General features: G+C 44.8%; 2 long non-coding RNA genes across 5 annotated transcripts in view; both read left to right on the top strand.

Annotated features, from left to right (window-relative positions):
• LOC307199546 overlaps window positions 1-20,440 on the top strand; it is a 164,202-nt gene that overhangs the window by 70,545 nt on the left and 73,217 nt on the right. The window contains exon 1 of one of the 4 annotated variants that reach the window (XR_013832034.1): window positions 7,325-7,476. The exons of 2 other annotated variants lie outside the window; for them this stretch is intronic. This is a non-coding gene — a long non-coding RNA (uncharacterized lncRNA). Of the gene's footprint in view, window positions 1-7,324; window positions 7,477-17,497; window positions 17,637-20,440 lie in introns of those variants that run through there. One more of the 4 variants, XR_013832035.1, reaches the window with a different exon arrangement.
• Window positions 14,725-17,136, top strand: LOC307199595. Its single transcript, XR_013832094.1, has 2 exons — window positions 14,725-14,799; window positions 17,013-17,136. It is a non-coding gene; the product is annotated as an uncharacterized lncRNA (long non-coding RNA).

Below are 20,440 nucleotides of genomic sequence, written 5' to 3'. Positions count from 1 at the left end.
CTCAAACTCCCATCCACCCTTGCCACCCTGCCCAATGGTTAGTGTCAAATATTATGTTCTCCCTACTATGCTAGTGTTTATTCATAATATATATGGAAATTTCCATCTGTTCTTCATCTTGCCTTTGCATCCAATTTTTTTCCAGGAAATACCAAGTCACTCATTGTTACAAGCTGCTTCATTTTTAACTTTTTATTAACCCGAGTCTACCCTACAGTTTATAAGTTTTATTACTGCGTCCAATTTTGATAAATCTGCTAGGAACGTGAATGCAGATAGATTTGTTATGCATGAGGACAATTTACTGAATCGGGTATGAAATGCTGTATTGCTGCCCATCATACGCTGTCTGTCCTGGCTTCCTCCCAAAATACAACGACTCTTACCTGCGTGTAAGACACAGATCTTTATTCAGGCAAATAATGGCATGAGCTCAGTAGTAGGCATAGCAGGAGGAGTCAAGAGTTCATGAGGCGGGCAAGAATTTCAGAACTGAACAGAAGCGACAAATATGTCCTAATATGTTCCCATGCCCTTCATGCCAAGCTTTTTAAGATGAGGCTCTTTTGCCTTGTGAGAATGTTGAGTTTGTAAACCCATATTCAATTTGGGTGAGAGAGTCTATGGAGGCACCTTCTGGCCCTTAGTGACCAAGATGAGCCCTCCCCTTCCAACTGCGGTTCAGCCTCTGCTTGTTAGGATATAGTTCCGTTCCACCTTAAAAGGGACAGGCAGGACTATTGTGTGTCACATGCCTGTTTACATTTCCAGCACAGTCTGCTGGGAACTTCCGTTTTGTATATAGCTTTTGTGTTACTGCTATTTTGCTGGACACGAAGGGAAGCAGACATGTTTTTTTCCCCTTTGTTCCTGAACTATGCTGAATAAAAGCTTGTAAATATGCTTACACACATCTCTGCCTGCCACTTCTGTTGTGGAGATTTATTCACTCTGCTAATTAGCGTGCTTGGTAGCTTCAGAAGGCTACTGAGGCCCGAGTCGCTGACTGATGTATGCTGTACCGGAGATTGTCCAGCTGTAGGCCGGTGGCTGGAGCAAGCTGGGGGCCTGCCAAATGCCCCCGTCTCCCCGGCAGTATTCCAACAACAGGATTATGGGCCCAGATCCATGGCGCTTATGGGAGAGTAAGACTGCTGATCACCCCTTTAGCTCAGCCATCCCCTGCATAGGTCAATGCCCCACTCAGCTCTCAATGAAGCTTTTCACTCTGCAAAAGGAGTGGAAAAGAGAGAACATCCGTCCTCCACTCCCAGTTCCCACAATTCAGCTCCCTTCTGCTTCCTCCTCATCAGTCTGAGCTTGTCAATCCATCCTTGATCATAAGGGGGGCTCAGGACTCATAACGCTGTGTTGGAATCCAGCAATAGTGATGCTAAGATTGTAGAAAAACCTGGTGCCATGCCTGGCTTTTGGTTTGGAGACAATTTACATTAAGAGTGTTGTGTTGTTGTTTAGTTGTTTAGTCTTGTCCGACTCTTTGTGACCCCATGGACCGGAGCACGCCAGGCACTCCTGTCTTCCACTGCCTCCTGCAGCTTGGTCAAACTCATGCTGGTAGCTTCAAGAACACTATCCAACCATCTCGTCCTCTGCCGTCCCCTTCTCCTTGTGCCCTCCATCTTTCCCAACATCAGGGTCTTTTCCAGGGAGTTCTCTCTTCTCATGAGGTGGCCAAAGTATTGGAGCCTCAGCTTCAGGATCTGTCCTTCCAGTGAGCACTCAGGGCTGATTTCCTTAAGAATGGAGAGGTTTGATCTTCTTGTAGTCCACGGGACTCTCAAGAGTCTCCTCCAACACCATAATTCAAAAGCATCAATTCTTCAGCGATCAGCCTTCTTTATGGTCCAGCTTTCAAAAAGTGAGAATCCAGACACAAAAGTTGTCAAGTTTTTTTCCCTTTTGTTTTGGGGCCAAAGATTTTGCAAAAACTCCAAATATAAGGAAACTCGACAAAAAACCAACACTTCAGACATGGGTTGCCATCCACCCAAGTTTTCCCAGACATTTTCTTACCGCTTTTCAGAAATTCCGGCCTATTTTTGACGGATGAATCCCGGATACTTCTGGGAAATCCCAGAAGTTTGGCAGCCCTAAATAAGAGGGACCCTGCTCCCTAGGTTGTTTTTATTCTGCATTCCTTATTATTTGTGCTTTTGATGGTGTTGGGGATGACAGAAACATAGACAAGGGAATGGATGGGATGTGAATGCAACAATGCAGGAGCACTGGGAAAGCACAGAACAGCAATTGTTAAAGTAGGATGATGGGTGGGCAGTTCAGTATGAATCTGCTTCAAATGCACTATTGAAGCACTAAGGACATGTTGCTACATAAAGATAAAGGTACCCCTGACCGTTAGGTCCAGTTACGGACGACTCTGGGGTTGCGGCGCTCATCTCGCTCTATAGGCCAAGGAAGCCGGCGTTTGTCCGCAGACAGCTTCCGGGTCATGTGGCCAGCATGACTAAGCCACTTCTGGCGAACCAGAGCAACACATGGAAACACCGTTTACCTTTCCGCCGAAGAGGTACCTATTTATCTACTTGCACTTTGATGTGATTTCGAACTGCTAGGTTGGCAGGAGCTGGGACCGAGCAATGGGAGCTCACCTCGTCGTGGGGATTTGAACCAGTGACCTTCTGATCGGCAAGCCCTAGGCTCAGTGTTTTAGACCACAGTGCCACCCGTGTCCCTATGTTGCTGCATACACTTGCAGTAAAAACAGTCTGGGCCCAGGGACAACCATTCTGTTATTTTCCAGTCATAGCTTTGCAATGGCAGTAGGCATCTGTGTCAAAGAGTGTATGTATTAAACAATAAAAATTAAGCAAAAATGTGATGCTTGCCAACTATATCGATGGTAGGCCACGCTACGTTACAAAGCCCTCCCATCAAATGTCAAGGATATAAAGAACTACACAGCTTTTAGGAGACATCTGAAAGCAGCCCTGTATTGGGAAGTTTTTTATTGGAAGCTGCCCAGAGTGGCTGGGGAAACCCAGCCAGATGGGTGGGGTATAAATAAAATAATAATAAGAGCAACAGCAATGTTGAAAATACAGCAATGAAACCTGAGGAGGGTTTTATCTGCTTTATTTTAGGTAAGATATTGAGAGACACCTGCAGACCATGCAACGTGGTAGAATGTGTACTGAGCCCAGTCTCACTGCTCCATTTGACCCATCAGGATGACAAATTTACCTACCATTGCAGTTGCTATGTCAACACAGTGCGGACCAACAGAAACAGTGAAACGGCTGGACAGCATCAAGCTTCCTACATGCCTGTTTCCTGCCCCAGGCAAAGCGTTAGGAGCTGTTGTGGCATTTCAATAGATCAAAGGCCTTGCGGCAGGTGTTCCTCCAGCTGTTCCTGTCCAAGTTTTGCTTAACTGAATTGCAAGTGATGAAACTTTTTGAGGGCGGAAGCTAAAAGAGAGGGCAAGTCAGAAAGTAGGCAAACACAAAGGAGTGTAACAGCACAATCCTAATCTTGCTTACTCAGAAGTAAGTCCGATTTAATTCAGTGGGGTTTCCTCCTACATAAATGGGGTTGGGATTGCAGCCTGAAGCTATAATCTTAAACGTATTTTACTGGTACTAATCCTGCTGAATGCAGAGCAACACAGTTCCTAGTAATATTTTTACAGTTTACAGTTCAATCCAAACCATTGAGTTCTATTAGGTTTATTCCCAGGTAAATTGGCTTAGGACTGAAGCAGTGGTTCCTAGCAAGCTTTAGGACGTGGGCTGCAATAGATTATGTTATGGGAACAGTTACTTGTGTGCTCTGTACACTATGGCTGAATCAAATGTACCGCATTTACTATCAGCTCCAGATTTGAAGGGCACCTTGGTCAACAAGATGCCCCCAGTGGGTTCACTCCTTGAATTGTTATAAAATCAGTGTTTTTTCATGGGAGTACTCAGGGGTACGCTGTACTGACACCTTTTTTCTAGAAGAAAAGAACTGAATAGAAAACTCATTGGGGTTTTTTTTTTGGTTTTTTAAAAAAGATTGCCCCTGAGGATATGCAAAAACACCATTCACTCAACTCCGATTAGCCAGCCCCTCAGAAAAAACATTTAGTCTGTCATGAACCCACCACCAATCAATTTCCTCAGGTGTGCAAGTCTTCCTGAATTCTGTTATTATATGGAAAGGGGGAGGGGGGACCTCTACCAATTTTCTAGCCAATATCTGCAGTATTATGAATGTCATCCCCAACCTTCACATATGAAAACAATTCACTGCTACTAGCTTTTCTCTCCTTCATAGAAACAAACACACTGTTCTGAATTCATGGCTCCTTTCCTCTCACCTGCACTCAGTAAATGTTTGTTCATTCCCTAACCCCACCTTCGAATTAATTCCACTTTTTCCCACTCCCCCAACCGTGGAAATACATTTGTCTCTTAGTTATTTCCCGCAGAATGAATTGTTCCTTTCCACCATATCCTATGTACTCCCAAATGAATTGCTCTTTTCCAAGTCCCCTCAGGGTATTCATTGCTTCGTCTGTCCCTCACAGCCCAACTGTTCAAATGTAGGGTTGCCATATGTACAGATTTTTCCTGGACATTACTGGGATTCCAAAGGCAGAATTGACCTCTGGGGAAAATTTCTGAAATGTGGCGTTTTGTCCTGAATCTTAGGCAAGCTCAACAACTTTTGGGGTGTCCTGGTTTTTACTTTTTGGCAACCCTATCTAATGCTGCTTTATTAAATACCTTTAAAAAGTGGTGGACCTAAGAGTACAGTACAGTGGTACCTCTGGATACGAACGGGATCCGTTCCAGAGCCCAGTTCGCATCCTGAAGTAAATGTAAGATGTGACTGCACGTTTGCGCATGTCGCCGCTTCCGCGCATGCCGTCCTTTTGAGTGTCTGCGCATGCACGAGTGGCAAAACCCGGAAGCAATGCGCTCCGTTACTTCTGGGTTGCAGCAGAGCGCAACCCAAAAATATTCATCCCGAAGCTACTTCAACCCGAGGTATGACTGTAATGGATTTTATTAATAAGATCTGCTTGAAAGAATCACAAACAGTTCAACCTGCCACTGCCTCCCCACTACCATTTTGTTTAGAAATTTGTGGGCAAGATTAAGAGCATAATAAAAGCCCAGCTGTATCAAGTAAGGCTCATCTAGTCCACATCCTGTTCTCAGAAGATGCCCACGGGAAACCCAAGACAAGCAAGGCCACGGTGAAACTTGCTGGTTCTAGCAACCAGAGGAATACTGCTTCCAGTCTTGGAGGAAGTACACAACCATCACGTCTAGTCACCACCGACTGATAAGTCAAATTAATAGAGGATATGTGTCTCTCTCTCTCTCTCTCTCTCTCATATATATATTTATATACCACTTCATACTAAAGACCATCACTAAGTGATCAAACAACAAATACAGTATATATAACAAACTATGGGGAGCCAGCGTACAGCTTCCGGGTCATGTGGCCAGCATGACTAAGCCGCTTCTGGCAAACCAGAGCAGCACACGGAAATGCCGTTTACCTTCCTGCCGGAGCGGCACCTATTTATCTACTTGCACTTTGACGTGCTTTTGAACTGCTAGGTTGGCAGGAGCAGGGACCGAGCAACGGGAGTGTAGCACCCTGCTTGTGGTTAACGCTTAGCTGGAATGAAATATTCAACGCAGCAATAGAGGAATTAAAATAGTAATTTATTTGTCAGACAAATAAATATGAGGCACAGTGGTATATGGTTACCAAGCTCTGGCCTGGCCTCTTGCCATTCTGGCCAGCACTTATATTTCCTTAATCCAGCCCCCTTGCTCCTCCTGTGGCTGCCTCTGTCCAATCAGCCTGGTTGAAATTCCTATTGGCTATTTGCTAGAACCAATCACAAAAGATACACCCATTTCCTCTTGCCTTTTATGGGAAATAAAAAGCTATCTATAAATGACAAATAAGTAGTAATATATCTTACATGTGTCTCAACAAGGAATCTTAATTACCAGTTCACCTCTTGCCCTCCTTGCCCTATTGCCTTCCAAAACAGATGGTTAATCTTGAATTTTTATCTTAAGCATATGTCAAGGATTTTGAGTTCACATCAACATTGAGAGATCTCCTTCATTTGAAGGTTTCTAAACAAAAGGCCTGACAACCATATATCAGGAGTGCTCGATGGCGTCTCCTGTCTGGCAAGGGAGGCTGGTGGCTGACTTAATTTCAGGATAGTTACAACTCTTACAACTATATGAAATAAGAATCTAGCATTTCTTAAATCCTTTGCATAATTATATTTAAGCTAATATATTTAATACATAAATAACCTTTTAAAAGGAAAAGAAATCTTAAAAGGATCTTAGTTTAAGAAAGAAACAGCTTTAGAAAAGACTTCCCAAAAATGCTCTTTCTTTCTGCCAGCTCTTCTTCTCTTGTTTCTCAGCCTCAAAAATAGAAAGAAAGAAAACCTATTTTCTCCAGCCAAGCCAGTTGTCTTTTTCACTGCTCTTGACCTTCTTAACCTTAGGAAGAAGATATGGCTCATTTTACTATTTATCCACCCTTAATTTGTAGGGTCAGTGTAACCTTGGCTGTCAGCCTGTAATTCCCTTTTTACGACTTTGAGAATTGTTTTCTGCTATAAATCAGGGGGCCCCCTTGTCTAGGAGAAAAACATTGCCAAGGTTCTTAGGCAGCTGGTCTTCTGCCTGGCATAAAACATTTGAAGAACTTTAAGCTCATTTTTAAAATACAAGCCCTGATTAAACATATAAGCTTTAATAAAAATGCAGGCTTATGATTAGATGCCTCAGGAGCTCACCCCGTCACGGGGATTCGAACCACCGACCTTCTGATCAAACCCGGAAGCTGTACACCGGCTCCCTCAGCCAATAAAGCGATATGAGCGCCGCAACCCCAGAGTCGGTCACGACTGGACCTAATGGTCAGGGATCCCTTACCTTTACTTATGAAGCTGAGAGACGACAATGCCATGCAAAGGTATAATCAAATGCAATAAAATAACAAAAAACACAGCAGCACATCTCTAGAGTTGGGATCCCTTTCCTCTTTGTGCTCCCGTTTATCAAGGCACAACCTGGTTTACTACACATCACACTCACATTCTGCCTTCCAGCTCTACAAATCATAAAACATCTACTACTCACTCAGTTGTGGGGAGCATCAGGGAGGAGGAGAAAAGCGTGGGATAACCATACTCACATAACCAACATGCTAAAGTCTAATTAAGACATTAAGGGGTTAATACCATAGAGTAAGCTGTCCTGGAGGGCTTGACTCACCTTGGGAGGAACTAGGTAATCAAGCCATTGTTACCCATCTGATGAAGTCATCAGGTGAAGCCACTCATGAGTTCCTAGACCAGTGACTGAGGGACCACTATAGCTAAGCCTAGTTTTACTGCCTGGGCAACGTTTTTTCTGAATGCTGCATGGATAAAGCACGTGAATTGAGGAGTTTGTAAGTAGACCATCTCTAACTTGCGCAGTTTTTCTAAGCTTTGGGAAAGAGGGAAGTTTTGGATCTTGCAAGGCGTAATTTTAAAGGTTGAACGGCCTTATATTTTTCATGCTGTGGTTTGCTGCATGTTTTGTGATTTAAAATTTCTGCTGGGGTTCTCTCAACCAGGAATATTTGCTTGAAACCTGGATTGTGGCACCCAGGAAGGCATGTGTGTGTGTGTGTGTGTGTGTGTGTGTGTGAGTGTGTGTTGCGTTGCGTTGCATTGTGTTGTGTTGTAGGGGGTGCAATCTCTTGTTATCAGGCCTAGTGGTATGCAGCCAGCATGTCAATACAGTGGTGCCCCGCAAGACGAATGCCTTGCAAGACGAAAAACTCGCTAGACGAAAGGGTTTTCCGTCTTTTGAGGTGCTTCGCAAGACAAATTTCCCTATGGGCTTGCTTCGCAAGACGAAAACGTCTTGCAAGTCTTGCGAGTTTTTTCCCTCCCCCCCTTTTTCTAAGCCGCTAATAGCCGCTTAGCCGCTTAGCTGCTAATAGCCGCTAAGCCGCTAATAGCGCTAATCCGCTAAGCCGCTAATAGGGGTGCTTCGCAAGACGAAAAAACCGCTAGACGAAGAGACTCGCGGAACGGATTAATTTCGTCTTGCAAGGCACCACTGTACTTGTGGATGGCAAGAGTTGTAGTTTGACAACATTTGTAGGCTCTATGCTAGTAACCCTTGGCCCATTCACAATGGTAGATGGTACAGTTGTCCATTTAACTGGAGATTCTGGAAATTGAACCTAGTAGCCTCTGCTTGAAACATTTATTTTTCTGCCGCTGGTCTTGGTCTTCAGAGAAAGACAGTTGTGTGGCCTACAGCACAGTGAAACAGTCTGAAAGATTCAAAAGCATAACAAGATCTGTGGGCTACTGCATTCAGTTTAGGTTTCTCCCCCACCCCCTCCAATGGCATAAAAGAGGGGTTAGCAAATTTTTTCAGCAGGGGGCTGGTCCACTGTCCCTCAGATCTTGTGGGGGGCCGGACTATATTTTGAAAAGGAAAAAAATGAACGAATTTCTGTGCCCCACAAATAACCCAGGAGTGTATGCCCCAAATAATAATAAATCCGAATTTTACAGGAAATTGGAAGAGAAGCTTTGGGAATTCGAGAATGGAAAGATAATTTTGATGGGAGATTTGAATGGAGTTAGATCTATTGAGATGGATAACCCAGAGATGCATTTTAAATAAAAGGACACGTTCTACTCATGTAAAAACAGGCTGATTCCCAGACCATCCGCAGGCCGGATTTCGAAGGCGATTGGGCCAGATCTGGTCCCCGGGCCTTAGTTTGCCTACCCATGGCATAAAATATGCCCATCGTTTTCTTTGATAGGCTTCGGTAAAGTGTTACTGTCTCATTTTTAAAACTTTGGCCTTGTGGAGAGCATAATTTCATTGCTATGATTTCCCTCAAGTATGAAAATGTTATATAGCAACATTCCTAGAAGTTATACGGCTTCTTGGAATTCCAGTCCTGTAAAACGGGGCTTTGGTGGTTCTAGTATTTGTGGGGGTCTTTGCCAGGAATTGTAAAAGTTCAGAACTTCATGCTAGCAGCCTGATGTTGAGAATTGCTGAGGTCACATTGTACTGAATTAACTGGAAGTTTGTGTGTGTGTGTGTGTGTTGCACTGGCCATTCAGAAAAGGATAATAGCCAACTTGTTCAGGAAAAAACTCTTCCAACCGGTGGCCACAATGCAGAGTTAAAATAAATAAGCTTAAGTTTACTGTGATTACATTTGAGGAAATGTAGCCTCAAATATCGTAATGCAGCTTTAGCAATAAAACAACATTTTTTAAAAAAGAAAGAAATCAAGCAAATGCAGCTCTGAATCGCCCCAGTGAATTTATCATAACACACACACATATTTTGTGTTATTTTTTTCCTAAAATATATGCATTCATATGCATACTCTTCATTAATATATGCATTTTGGTACACATTACTTGGCTGCAGAACCACACTGCTAATGTCAGAGATCGCTCAGTTGGTTAGAGCGTAGCGCTGATAACACCAAGACTGCAGATTTTATCTCCGTATGGGACAGCTGCATAGTCCTGCAGGGGGTTGGACTAGAAGACCCTGAGAGTCCCTTCCAGCTCTACAATTCTATAATTCTAAGTGACAATTTTAAGTAAGAACTGGCTTCTGAGCAAGGGTGGAAGGATCTGTCAGTTTTGGTTCTCCATTTCTCATTCATTTATTTCCTCCGCCCTCCTGATACATTTACTTTCTATGCTGCATCTTTAGACCAGTGATGGCCAAACTTGGCCCTCCAGCTGTTTTGAGACTACAATTCCCATCATCCCTGACCACTGGTCCTGTTAGCTAGGGATAATGGGAGTTGGAGTCCCAAAACAGCTGGAGGGCCAAGTTTGGCCATCACTGTTTCAGACTGAAGGCAGGAACTGTCTTGTTTTTATTGATCTGCAAGTGGCTTTGGGGGCGGGGCTGTACAACAGATTAACAATTAGATGGATGACAGAATCTTCCAAGTTATGCCTGGGCAGTCCATTTGTTTGCAAAGCTCATTGGATGATCACTGTCTCCTATCACACAAAATCCCTAAAGTGGAAATCTCATGTATGTTGCTGCTCTGAATATCTTGGCAGAAGGGGAGGGCACTCACATAACAAACAAACAAACATTAATGGATTAATTGATGGTTTTGCTGAGCTTCCGCAGGGTTAACTACCACTAGCGCAGCTCTGGAAAGCCGCCCGTGATTCCTTTGAATTCAATTACTAACCATTTGCTGTTGCCATATATCTGTTTCTCACAAAGCACCTTTGCTTAATGATGTGAGCAGTCACCAGATGGTACGTTGATATTGCAAATATTTTGGCAATCGGACAAGATAGTTGGCCTTCTAAGCGCCTTTAATGCAGAGACGGGGGACCTGGACCCGTCTTAAGAAGTTGCTGGACTCAAACTCCCATCAGCCTCAGCCAGCATGGAAAACGAGAAGGCATGCTGGGAATTGTAGTCCAACATTATATAAGGAGGGATACAGGTTCCCCATCCCTGTTCTAATGGCTTTGATGGAATCCTGACCTTAAGGGATGGTGGTGTCATGGAAAGACAGCTTCTCCATGGTAGGATTTCACTTACCTTAAATAAACAGGCAAGACCACTGATAAAAGGGCACCTATGAAGGATGCCTTGCTGTTTATTGATTGAATGAATTCTGCTGCAGCAGGACAATACTTCTGTGTCAAAACCCAAAAGGCACTGCCCCAGCTGTCTCAGGAGACACTGGCGGAGTGATGCCTTTGGGAGTGTTGGAAGGTTGCAGCGCCTGCTGTGGCTGTAGGGAACCAATGCAGGAGAGACCTGTTTTGTTGCAGCTGGGGCAGATGAAGGCGTCCGGTTGTGTTGCTGCAGATGTGCCATGCCATTTCTTCTCTCTGCGTTCCTCCCAGCGGTAATTCATCCTCTCATCCCTCAACTGACAGATCAGTTGTAAATGTGGACTCAAAGTGGGGCTCAGGTCCTTGTGTTTGGGGCAGGTGTTCATTTTGGAGTTTGGGCGGCTTGTGATGTGTGTGAGAAGGTTGTAAGGAGGAGGCTGGTATGACACGGTTTCTGAATTTTCAAATTGGGCCAGGGAGGGGGAGCTATTTTGAGATATAGATAGATAAAGGTAAAGGTAAAAGGACAGGGACCCCTGACCATTAGGTCCAGTTGTGACCAACTCTGGGGTTAGGGTGCTCATCTCGCTTTATTGGCCAAGAGAGCTGGCGTACAGCTTCCGGGTCATGTGGCCAGCATGACTAAGCCGCTTCTGGCGAACCAGAGCAGCGCACGGAAACGCTGTTTACCTTCCCGCCACAGCGGTACCTATTTATCTACTTGTATTTTGACGTGCTTTCAAACTGCTAGGTGGGCAGGAGCAGGGACCAAGCAACACCGAGCTCACCCCGTCACGGGGATTCAAACCGCCGACCTTCTGATCAGCAAGCCCTAGGCTCTGTGGTTTAACCCACAGCACCACCCGTGCCCCATAGATATCATTAATTTAGCCCAGTTCTAGATGGAATGGATTATTTGCCCATTGCTAGCATGGAGGCATTTGAAGAACCCTTTGCCTGTTTACTTGGTGTTCTCAAGATATATGCTGGGATAGCTCAGTTGGTAGAGCATAAGACTCTTAATCTCAGGGTCGTGGGTTTGAACCCCATGTTGGGCAAAAGATTCCTGCATTGCAGGGGTTTGGACTGGATGACCATCATGGTCCCTTCCAATTCTACGATTCTAATGACCTCTCAGCCCTTGCTCACTTCAGAATATGGCCCTGAAAAAAGGAGGGAGTACTCTCAACTTGGTCTATGGAGCAACTATGAACTTGTAGAAGCAAATAATAAATGGTTCGACTAATGTGTAAGGAAACACTGCTAAGATCGAGCCAAGAGTTTGATATTCAATGTAATGTATATATTATCTCAAATACTGCCCTCAACTTGCATTTCTCTTCTAAGAAAGGAAGAGGCATGCACAATAATTGTGCTGAAAAAATGGTGCCTGCTTGGCCAGAATATTTAGCAAGGAGGAAGAAAGTGGCATTTGGTACAATAGTAAAGGTAAATGGACCCATGATCATTAGGTCCAGTTGTGACCAACTCTGGGGTTGCGGCGCTCAGCTCGCTTTATTGGCTGAGGGAGCCGGCATACAGCTTCCAGGTCATGTGGCCAGCATGACTAAGCCGCTTCTGGCAAACCAGAGCAGCGCACGGAAACGCTGTTTACCTTCCCGCCAGAGTGGTACCTATTTATCTACTTGCACTGGCATGCTTTTGAACTGCTAGGTTGGCAGGAGCAGGGACCGAGCAACGGGAGCTCACCCTGTTGCGGGGATTCGAACCACCGACCTTCTGATCGGCAAGTCCTAGGCTCTGTGGTTTAACCCACAGCGCCACCCATGTCCCCTGTATTTGGTACAATACAGCATACCAAAAAAAGTACCATTTGGATTTGTGCCACGTGTGCTAGGAATTCGTGGAAAGACAAATCTGTGGTGAATGTTAAATGCAAGCTTGTGCATTTAAAAAAGCACTAGGCAGTTTTCCTATGATCCTGTGGCTTAAATAGCGCCGACTGCTTGAAGGATTGTTCCTGGGCTCTATAAAAGAGACAAATAATCACAATGGAATTGATTTGTGAACTACGGTCTGGTATAGTGGCTAAATGCTCTAAGAAGAAAGAGATAAAAGAGAGGAAGAAAGGGGGCTTTTATGGGGACATCTGCTTTTTGCATTTTTAAGATTCAAAGCACAAATACAGGCATGCCATTGAAATGAGTACTGTACATACTAATTCAGCTTACAGTCCTGTTGTAAAAAGTGAATCGCTTCAAGTTCAGATATAGTGTAGCTCTATGTATCAGAGTGTACTAGTGTGGTGTAGTGGTTAAGAGCGGCAGACTCGTAATCTGGTGAACTGGGTTCACTTCCTTGCTCCTCCACATGCAGCTGCTGGGTGACCTTGGGCTAGTCACCCTTCTCTGAAGTCTCTCAGCCTCACTCACCTCACAGAGTGTTTGTTGTGGGGGAGGAAGGGAAAGGAGAATGTTAGCCGCTTTGAGACTCCTTCGGGTAGTGATAAAGCAGGATATCAAATCCAAACTCTTCTTCTTCTTCTTCTTCTCCTCTATGCACCAGGTGGGGCAAACAACAGACACAGGGTGGAGTATTGGTGGCCCTCCGTAAGTTGCTGGACTACAGCTCCTATCATTCATTACTGCTGACCATGGTGGCTGAGGCTGATGGGAGATGGAGTGGCATGAGTTCCCCACCTGGAGGCTCACCTGTTCCCTTATCCCTCAATTTCCCCCAGAGGAAAGTAGGCTTTTCCAAATCCTCAAGTCTTTGTTTTGTAATAGAGAAATATCAAAAGTCAACACATGCTCAGTGCTGTTTCTTGCACATCCATTCCTAATTCTCACTTTCAAATGGCTATTGATTGTGCACCCCCAGGGACACAGGTGGCACTGTGGTCTAAACCACAGTATGGAGACTGATATGTAAATCTGGGGACTGTCCCCGGGAAACAGGGACGTCCAGTAACCTTAAACCAGAGGTACTACTGTAATAAACCAGCATTGGATAGGGTTGCCAAAAAGTGTAAAACCAGGACATCTCAGAAGTTGTTGAGCTTGCCTAAGATCCAGGACAAGGTGCCACCTTTCAGAAATCCCCCCCCCCCGGACATGAATTCTGCCTTTGAAATCCCGGCAATGTGCAGGAAAATCCAGACGTATGGCAGCTGTTGTGTATTGAGTCAAAGGATTTTATATCTGTATTATTATTGTCTGTATTGGCATTAGGGTAAAGTAACTGCCTTTTGGTTCCAGAGGGTACAGCTACTATTGGTTCATTTAAGCTGCTGTTTTTGGATCCTCTGTCTTATTGGTTTCCTCCAAAAGGCAGGACTGTGATTGCCTGATATTGTTCCCTCCAAAATGTATCCTTTCTAGCTAGTTCCCTGTCCCTATAAATGTAGCTCTCCCCTCCTCAGGTCTCAGTCTTGTTGCTTTAATAAAGAAGTGTTACTAGAGAACTGTCTCCAGCATATTATGTCAAGAGAGCTGAAATCACAAACCCCACGTCACAACAGCAGCCCTATTGTTTACAGGCTTAGGGACATAGGAAGCTAGCCTTTCAGTGCTTCTCAAACTTGGTCTCCAGCTGTTGTTGGACTACAACTCCCATCATCCCTCACTAGCAAGACCAGTGGTCAGGGATGATGGGAGTTGTAGTCCAACGGCAGCTGGAGACCCAAGTTTGAGAAATGCTGCAATGGAGTCGGACCATTAGTCTACCCAGCCCAGTATTCTTAACACTTCCTGCGTCGGGGACATAAATCCAGATTAGGTTGTTGGTTGTATACCTTCAAATCCTGCGGAAGGTTCTTTTCAACCTTCTCCTCTCACCTTCAGCTTAGAGGTGGCAAATGATCCTTTCATATATTTAGCACAGATTTCTTTCTCCGTTATCTGACCGGTGCAGCGAGGAAATGGCATGCCTCTTGTTACGGTAGTGGCTGCGAGCTGTCATAAAATGGCACGCTAATTATTCTGACGCCTGTACTGGAGCACCTCTGCAAATGAGTTCCACCTTACGGGCCCTTCCAGCATTGCCTTGACCTATCACCACCGCTTTCAAATTAACTATCCGTATTCCTCATTCTCGGTTCCCAGATTCCCCACACGCATTACATCACCCCAAGTCCAGTTACAGTCGGATGCTAGAACTGCAGCTGGGAAACACCAAAGGTGGGGATTGCAGAATAAGCCAACACCTCAACGTTAGGCTTTGACCAGATTTTAAGATAACATACACCGCTGCAAACAGGGCAATGGCTCCCTGTTTATTTCCCTCTTGCAGACGGTTCTTTGAACACCCAGAGGCCGGCAGCCTCATCAGCGCCAAGTGGCCAATGCTTTATTAAAAGCTGAGCTGCAGCATAATTGTGCTCACCATGTGGCTAATAAGCAGCCGCTTGGAAAGAAAGCTGGAGGGGGGGGGGGAACGGATGGACCAGGGACTTTTCTTGGGATAGTTTCAATGCAGCCATCGGCGTGTGCCAAAAGCAGGCACACACACACACACACACGCTTAATGGATTGAAGTGTGCCTTGAATGTTAAACAGACAGGAACCTGGCACCTTCTGAGTCGGTATAATTTCATGGGGCAGAAGAAGAATATATTAATGCTAAAATAGCTATGTGTGTGTATGAGAGAGAGAGAGAGAGTGCAAGTACTTTTAATATTATAATTTGGAAGGCCTTTGAGCGGACCAATTGCAAGTCTGACAGAGACCGGAAATGGAGTGTTGTTTCCATTCTTGTCACTGAGCTCTACAGACAGAGCCAGATCATCATCGTAGTAATAATTAATTAATTAATTAATTAATTATACCCCACCCATCTTGGCTGGTTTTCCCCAGCCACTCTGAGCGGCTTCCAATGGAATATTAAAAACGTGATAAAACATCAAACATTAAAAACTTCCCTAAGCAGGGCTGCCTTCAGATGCCTTCTAAAAGTCAGATAGTTATTTATTTCCTTGACATCTGACGAGAGGGCGTTCCACAGGGCGGGCGCGTGCCACTACCGAGAAGGCCCTCTGCCTGGTTCCCTGTAACCTCACATCTCGCAGTGAGGGAACCACCAGAAGGCCCTCAGAGCTGGACCTCAGTGTCTGGGTTGAACGATAGGGGTGGAGATGCTCCTTCAGGTATCCTGGGCCGAGGCCATTTAGGGCTTTAAAGATCAGCACCAACACTTTGAATTGTGCTCAGAAACTTCCTGGGAGCCAATGTAGGTTTTTCGGGACTGGTGTTATATGGTCTCGGCAGCCGCTCCCAGTCTAGCTTCCACATTCTTGATTAATTGTAGTAGTTGTAGTAACTGCTGAGGTCCCCACGAAGATGGATCCCCACAAAACTAGATGACCCATCTGCTTGAGTTCCACATCCACTCTTTGGTTGCAAGGCCTGTTGCCCTGGAAACCAGGGTCATGTGCATAACTTAGTGACTGATGCTCTGTAACAAAAATTAGTTTAAAATCCTGAACTAAGCTGTAAGGTGGGGGCTTTGGGTTGGTTTTGTGTGTGTGTGTGTGTGTGTGTGTGTGTGTGTGTTAAAAAATCCATAAATTTCATATGGAATTCCAGTACATAATTTTTAATTTTCTTTTATTGATATAATACAACAATCTCTAATTATTTCTGTTGCTCACAGTTCAAATCCTGCTCGCTAATTCATTGTATTGTAACAGTTCTTTAAACAGTCTAAAAAAGCCTTTCATTCTTCCATAAAACAGTAGTTATTAAGTTCTCTTATTTTAGCTGTTAGCTTTGCTGATTCAACATCGTCCATCACCTTGCTTATCCTTTCTTTTTTGGTGAATAGAGAATCCTGGCTGCTGTAGTTCCATACATAAACAACTTAACCATCTTTTTTGGAACTTCTGACCCTATAATCCCTAGAAGAAAAGCTCTGTGTGTGTGTGTGTGTGTGTGTGTGTGTGTGTGTAATCACTTTAAGCATTTTTTTTTATCTCATCATATATCATTTCCCAAAATTCCCTTGCTTTCTTACAGTTCCACCACATAAAAAAGGACCACTTGTTTGTTTGCACTTCCAGCAGTTATTAGGAACCTTCTTATACATTTTGGATAATTCATCAGGTGTTAAATAGCACCTACGCAGGGGTGGAATCCTTTGTTTTCCCTCTTGTACAATTTTTCCTGCAAAGGAATATTTGCATGATGAAGCTGCTTCAGTGAAAATATTTCCAAACCACCTGGATCATCAGAGACACAATTGTGCTGCCTCCTTGACTTGAAATACCTGAGATTTACTGAGCTGTCATCTTGGATGAGTCATCTTGGATCAATCATCTTGGGACGTTTTCAGGAAACCACTTCAGAACAAAGAGCACCATGTAGAGATTATCTTTCGTTTAATCTTTGTTTTGCAGGCGTTTGCTTGGCCCAGAGCTCATTCTTCTGGCAGAATCTGAAACCCAGGAAAGCACATGACTGAACAACAGGAAGGAACACCATTTGAACATATTCAGCAAAAGCAAAATCCCCCATCGCCAATTCTCCATCTATTTATTATGCTCCTTTCTAATCAGCACGGAGAGGAAACATGCAGAATATCCTGTGATCACCTATGCATTATATGCTAAACAATCTGCAAGAGGCATTTTCCCACAAATCTGGAAGGATATTTCAGCACAAGTGCACGTAGGGAATATATTAATCTTAGACTGCTGCATTGCAGTACTATAAAGAAACATGGGAAGAAATGAAAAGAGCCAGGAGGTCACTATAAGGATGGAGGGCAGCGATTCATAGCAGATCTGCACTGCTTTCCAGTTATTCCCCTCTGTTGCAGAGTGAGGTGTGCTCCACAGCCTGACCTGGCTCACCTAATAATAATAATAATAATAATTAATTTATTATTTGTATCCCGCCCATCTGGCTGGGTTTCCCCAGTCACTCTGGGCGGCTTCCACAGAGACCAAAAATGCACTAAAATGTCACACATTAAAAACTTCCCTGAACAGGGCTGCCTTAAGATGTCTTCTGAATGTCAGGTAGTTGTTTATCTCTTTGACATCTGAAGGGAGGGCATTCCACAGGGTGGGCGCCACTACCGAGAAGGCCCTCTGCCTGGTTCCCTGTAACCACCAGAAGGCTCTCGGCGCTGGATCTCAGTGTCCGGGCTGAACAATGGGAGTGGAGACACTCCTTCAGGTATACGGGGCTGAGGCCGTTTAGGGCTTTAAAGGTCAACACCGACACTTTGAATTGTGCTCGGAAACGTACTGGGAGCCAATGCAGATCTCTCAACTAACCTGCCACCCACAGGTGTTGAAGTTAGATTCAGCTGCCAATCCATTTGGCTGCTTTACAATGGAGACCCCTGGCGGCAGGCAGAGCGGGATGGCTCACACCCCCTAAAAATCCTGCGCCTAGGACTCTGGACACTGCACCCCCTGGGCCCCCCACGCCATGCCCGCGCCCTCACTCTCGACAGAGAAAAGGCTGTGTTTCTCTGTGAAGCACTTCAGAGAGGCCAGATGGGTTCCTTCCGTCCAGATTCAGTGAGTCCGAGGAACCGCAGCCAAGGTTAAAAATATGAAAAAGATCTGATCACCCCTGTTTAGATTTCTGAGGGAAGCGAGCAAACTTTGCCACTCTTAGGTCAGATACTTCCTGAGCAAGCGCGATTAAATCATCTGAATATTTGGCTGGCTTGGTGCTATTATTCCTCTCGTGTCTCAGCTGCTGGGGAACAGTCTCAGGGCAAGGCCTTTGCCTCTCTGTCCTGCTTGTGCGCTTTTCCAGGACATCAGCTTAATCACTGTGGGAAACAGGATGCCAGACACGGATGGTCATTTGGTCCGATCAAGCAGGCTCTTATTATATTTCAAAGGCTGCAGTGCTGAAATCTCTCCCAATAGTCTTAGAGAGACACAAATCGGGCTGCTTCGTGGGTCCTGTTTACTCCCTGGGATGAACATGAGGCTCTTAATCTCAGGGTTGCAGGTTTGAACCCCACATGCATAGAATCATAGAATTGTAGGGCTGGAAGGAACCCCAACGGTTGTCTACTTCAGCCTCCTGTGATGCAGCAATCTCAGCTAAAGCATCCATGACAGATGGCCATCCAGCCTCTGCTTCAAGCCCTCCAAGGAAGGAGAGTCCACAACCTCCTGAGGGAGACCACTCCACTGTTGAACAGCTCTTACCATCAGAAAGTTTTCCCTCATGTTTAGTTGGAATCTCCTTTCTTGCAACTTGAAACCATTGGTCCGAGTCCTATCCTCCAGAGCAGGAGAAAACAAGCTTGTTCTCTCTTCCATGAGATATCTGAAGATGGCTACCATATCTCCTCTCAGTCTCCTCTTCACCAACGTACCTAATTCCCTCAACCATTCCACATAAGGCTTTCCAGACCCTTGATCATCTTGGTCACGCTTTCCAGACCCTTGATCATCTTGATGTTCCAGCTTGTCAACATCCTTCTTAAATGGTGGTACCCAGAACTGAACATTGTATTCCAGGTGGAGTCTGGCCAAGGCAGAATAGAGCAGGACTATCACTTCCCTTGATCGAGACACTATACTTCTATTGATGCATCCTGGAATAATATTAGCTTCTTTTTTGCTGTAGGACGGGTACAAAAATCTACATATCCAACCTCTTGCACAAGGCTTTGTAAAAATGTTTGCAGAAAAGTACTTTCCATGTAATAGCCCTTGAGATATTTGAAGATGGCTATCATATCTCTCCTCAGTCTCCTCTTTTCCAAGCTAAACCTACTCAGCTTGGGCAAAAGATTCCTGCATTGACTAGATTGCCCATGGGGTCCATTCCAACTATGATTGTAGATGAGAACTGGGTTGTAGGGGTGTGCATGCATGCATGTGTGCTTTGCTGCACACCCATATGCAACTGTAAGCAAGTTCATTTAAATGGTTGTGGACTGCTAACCTTTAGTATTTGCAACGTGGGCTTATTTGGAGCCCGTTGATTTAGCAAGAGACGCAAATCTTGGAATGCTTGACTGACTCTCGTTTGACATCAAACTCATCTGTGATAGCGGTACTTGCATTATGCTAACGGCATGCCACAACAAATATGCCAATCAGCCACAGCTCCCAAGCTCATTATCCACATTCATTGTGGCTCGCAGATCGCAGCTGTTGCCCAACCTTGCCCTAAATGACACGTTCCCAACCAAATCCATCGTTGGTGGTTAGTGCTTTCTGCACCCATTCAAATGTGATAGCCCTTCCCAATCACAGAGGACAACTGACAGAAGGCATTTGGCGACAAGTGGCAGCTTTTCTGTTCTGAATGTGCAGATTTCCAGTTTTTTTGCAGAACCGAAGCTTCACTTTGGAGACTTGAGATTGCGTTTTTTAAAAGTTAGACAGAAGGGGCACTTCTGCAATTCCCAACGGGCCCTTTGCCAGCTCCTCAAATCTGTTAGTGCCAGGAGAAGCTCATCCAAAACAACAACGATGGAGGAAAGTTGTGTAGGAATCTTGCGCATCATTTCTAACCATAAATAACATTTCATTTCATTTTAGCAGCATGACAAAGCAAGGAGGTAATGAGCCATTATGGAAACCCCATCTGTTGCTCATCAAGGGATAGGCTTTCTGCTAGTAGATTTATTTAGTGGGGGAAAGCAACACTGGCCCTCTTATTGTTAATGAGACATGTGCATCTCATTGCCCAAGCTGAAAATATATCCTCCTATATCGCCTCACTGTCAGTCTACATGCAGTACCATGTGCTTTCACCATAAGGCAAACAAAGACAGAGGCATGCAGAAAATTCAGGCTGAAATGAGTGGGGGGGGGGGGAGAGTTAAAAGTGAAAGAAG

The sequence above is a fragment of the Podarcis cretensis genome, assembly GCF_951804945.1.
Source record: "Podarcis cretensis genome assembly, chromosome: 12".
Classification (NCBI taxonomy): Eukaryota; Metazoa; Chordata; class Lepidosauria; order Squamata; family Lacertidae; genus Podarcis; species Podarcis cretensis.
The sequence above is the reverse complement of the archived record's forward strand: the minus strand, read 5'-3'. Positions and strand labels throughout refer to the sequence as shown.